Here is a 4417-nt window from a genome sequence, read left to right as displayed (position 1 = left end):
ATATGATGTATGGCCTGAACACATCTTTAGCCATTGAAATTTATTCTCACTAAAATATGCACTCTCTTTTCCATAATAGAAACAAGTGTTTTTCTATGAAAAAAAATTATGACTTCCATTTTAGTCCATGTTCGCTGCTAATGCCGTAAAAGGAACTCACACAACGATAAAAAATGGTTTAAGAAATGTGCCGCCCTTTTTATTAATAAAGCCAACATACTATGAAGAAACACGGTCGATGCTTTCACATGTTAAAAAAGGCTATATAAGTACAAACTAGGTAAACTAGGTCGGGGAAAAGGGGCATTCCACGATCTGCAAGCAAAATTGGGAATTGTCTTACATCAAACCATGCCGGACAGCTGAGTGGGAGAGCTGGAGATAGCTTTATGTGAATTTTCCATATATTTCCTGAGATGTGTTAGCCCACATACAACCAGGTCCCAGGAATGGAGAACGATATACTTCCTGAGATGTCTTAGCCCATATACAACCAGGTCCCAAGAATGGAGAACGATGTAAGTCCCAATGCCGGCAATCAATCCATAAGAAATGGAGTACGTAAGAGGCATTAACACCATCGTCATGAAAGCAGGGATCGCTTCCTTCATGTTCTCCCACTCAATATCCATAACCGCCTTCATCATCATCACACCCACGAGAATGAGGGGAGGCCCAACGGCCCAAGGTGGAATGGCTGCCAGAAGTGGAGTGAAAAAGAGTGACAGAAAGAAATAAAATCCCACACTCACTGCTGTCAATCCGGTTCGACCTCCCTCCCGAATACCAGTCGAGGACTCTATAAACACAGTCACAGGAGACGTCCCAAGAGCTGACCCAACAACAATGGCAGCCGCATCGCTCATGTATGCAAAATATTGGCCTTCAAACTCACCTTTCTCATCCACAAATCCTGCAAACTTCGCCATGGAATATAGCGTTCCAGTTGTGTCCAGCAAATCAACGTACAGAAATGTACCGAGAGCAACCCAGAGCTCAGTTTTTCTAAAATCTGCGAAGCTGAACGCTCCTGCAGTGCTTTCAATTGTATGAACATCTGCGATCTTCTTAAAGTATTCGAATGACTGGTTTCCTTGGGGAGTGTATGGGAAATAGGTCACCTGAGTACCTCTAATCCAGGACACGAAGGTCACGAAAAGAATCCCATAAATCATGGCTCCTTTTATTTCCCTCATCAAACAATAACTTATGATAACGAAACCCACTATTCCTAGCCACAACGTGGGGCTTTCCATGCGATGGCCGGTACAGAGTATCTCAGCAGAAGCAGCTGCACCGGGGATTAGTACTAGGGTTCGGTTCGCTGTTCTAACAGGAGCTACCTGGCTCTTATATTGGCTGGGACACGCAGAGATTGTGAGAAGCGTTGAAGGGCTGAAACCCACGAGACCAATCCCTTGGTCGGATTGAAGGCCTATGAAGGCAAGAAACAGTCCGATCCCTGCTGCAGATGACAAGCGAACGGGTCTCGGTATCATCTTTGCTAGCTTTGTTCTCAAACCAAGAGCTGAAATGATGAAAAACAGAAAGCCCTCTACAAAGACAGCAGCAAGGGCACTTTTATACGAAACATTCCCCGAGCCATGGAACCCTACAACATTGTAGGCGAAATAGGCGTTAGCTCCCATTCCTGGTGCAAGTGCCAAGGGCAGGTTTGCTAAGATTCCCATTATGAGACATCCTGTGAGTGACGAAACAGCCGTGGCCACTATGAGGTCTCTCCTAATACGTTCTAAGCATTGTTCATAGCCTCGATTCAGTGGAGGAAACTTACAGTCAGGTCCAGGGTTCACTAACTTTAGTTCAGTAAGAGAATTTCCCTTGGAGCCCTTGAATGTACCATGGCAGTGAAGGGGAGAGACTGCAGGAACATTGCATACCTCTGTGCAGTCGGCAACGGTGCATGTGCCCCCAGAGTCAGTCAAGATACTCGCGTTGACTGCTAAAATATATGCCATGGTAAGGAAAGTAGCAGTTCCAGCCCGAACTTCTTTCGTAAAGCATGTCTTCCGAGCTTCAAGTTTGAAGTACCTTCCGATCCAACACTCGTTCATTCTATCGTTCAGGTTGGCCTCTGCATGTTCCCATTTTTGCCATAAACTTGCGATACAGTTCAACATCTTCACTAAACCAGTGAAAGCTGTAACACAGAAGCTTCGTAAAATTGTTAGCTGCTGATAAAATAAACTGACCTCACGTTTTCAACGCCTTCACAAATCATGAACCCTGTGTATGCGGCTGGAAAATCATGAGTTTAAAAGGAAATTTCAAATAATTGAAGTACTGCACACGAATATCACCACCGTTTCCAGAACGGAGGAGCAGCAACCATGCTTGCAGATTTAATGAATGAAAGCATCCATTCTTTATAACAGAAATTTACAGGTCCCCACCATTGACAACTTGCAAGGACTATCCTTCGAGAGATTGGAACTTGCTTACCTGTGAACTTGCTCACATGTATTCTGAATAAATTGTGCCATCTCTGCAATGTTTTTCATACGTTCCCTGGAATTTATTTTATCAGTAGTCGAAATAAAAAATTCGTGTTCCCTTATGAAGATTGAAAGTCGGTTCCGTACCCGCACATACGTCGGAGTCATGTTTTTTACCTTAACATCTATTCTAAGTTAATGTTTCCATTAAAAATTACAAATAGATATAAAAAGTATAGTGGCTTCCTAACTTTCCTCTGACATTAAAGGTTTTATCAAATACTTTTAATGCGAAGACTTTTCTTCAAAGAAAATTGAAACTTAATATTATATGTCTGAGTCGGTCCTCAATATATTGTCGTTTCACCTCACTGTGTAATGGAAGACAACTTCTCAATTTTGATTCGACCCAAAACCACGGGACTGATACGACATTGGCTGATTTTGATTGCTTCCAGTAACGCCAAGTGCATGCGTATTCATTCCCTTGCGATTATATAGTTTACAAATAAGCTCCTTCGATTTTATGTAGAGATACATTCATCGCAAGCAATCAAGGGCAGGTATGAGCTTTTATATAAAAGGACATAGTGTCCACTTGCACTTCCACAACATATATAATCAGACAAAATACTGTTAGACAGACTTTAAACGACATTTTTTTTAGTGCATTTGGTGATGGAACTTTATTCTAATAAGTTAAATAAAACATTTGCAATTTTAAAATATTTTAGTACTGCGTTAATCAATTGAATTGTGTTTTAGTGGTGAACCCTGTTTCGGGAATGATCAAAATATTTAATTAAAATTCTAAATTGATGCATATAAGGGTGTGTTAAAAAATTGAGATTTCTCTCAATTTGTCTGTGTTATAAATATATTTAGTACTTTCTAAATTATTTAATATGAACCACATCAACCGCCCTTATATTTGCTGCGATTTACAAAATATTGTATTTGATTTAGTATACTGTAAGAAAGGAGGGTGAGTGATAATTAATTTCTATTAAAATCAAATTTAAATTATTGAATATTTTGAAATCAAAATATTAATTTTGTTTATCTATTTAAAATTTTAGTATGTGTTTTTAAATTATTATAGTTTCGATAAGTATTTTTTATTTTCAATAGTTTTAATATTATAAAAATGATAAACGCTTTTTATATAGATGTTTTGGGAATTAGTTTTATTTTACTATTCAGTTTGTAAAAAATTATTTTCATTTTAACAATGTTGTTTTTTATTCTTTAAGTTAGTTTAAACGACGAAATGTTTTTGATCATTTAGATTAGAGATTTTCATTTTTTTTATTCTCTATTTCCTTGTTCCACTGCAACTTGTTCTTAGATTTATATTTTAAATAGTATCATTATTCTATAGTTACTTCTTCATTTAACCTCAATGATTTAGTTCTTATCTACTTTTATGTCAGCGATTGCAAGTGGCTTTTAAACTCTAGGGAATCATATGAATTCCCTTGCCTTTCATATTATTTATTGTTTGCTTCTACATTTGGAACCTAAAGACATACTCTTAACCACGGAAATACTTGCTTTTATGAGGGGGTTAGGATATAATGTATTTTGTTTAATTTTGAGATGATGTGTTACAAAATGTTTTTAGATTTTCTCCATCTATGTCCATAATTCCCTAGAGATAGTGCAACCTTAAACTTCAAAACCATATGAGATAATAATCATGAAAAGAGTCTCACATATGGATTTATTCTTTTTCAATAGGCAAACGTTCATTGGTTTGCAATTTTTTTCAGGTCCATAGTAAAATTTTCATCCTCCATTTATCATTTTCTCAATGCTATAGTTCTAGTTAAGTTTGCGATGAAGACCAATTATTTATATCAAATCATTACCTTCAAGTTACTGTTAATAGACATAATTGTACTCCAACACAAATATTTGATAACTTTTAGTTGCTTGTCATGATCATACATACTTTTGAT

The 4417-nt window shown here is 37.4% G+C and overlaps 1 pseudogene; it reads right to left on the bottom strand.

The window, feature by feature from the left end:
• Nucleotides 1-239: 239 nt before the first annotated feature.
• On the bottom strand, nucleotides 240-2353 carry LOC149195153 (adenine/guanine permease AZG1 pseudogene; annotated as a pseudogene).
• Between the last annotated feature and the right edge of the window lie 2064 nt (nucleotides 2354-4417).

This window comes from Pinus tabuliformis, chromosome 2_2 (assembly GCF_031772625.1).
Source record: "Pinus tabuliformis cultivar Carrire ecotype Pingquan chromosome 2_2, CPIR1, whole genome shotgun sequence".
Taxonomy (NCBI): Eukaryota; Viridiplantae; Streptophyta; class Pinopsida; order Pinales; family Pinaceae; genus Pinus; species Pinus tabuliformis.
The sequence above is the reverse complement of the archived record's forward strand: the minus strand, read 5'-3'. Positions and strand labels throughout refer to the sequence as shown.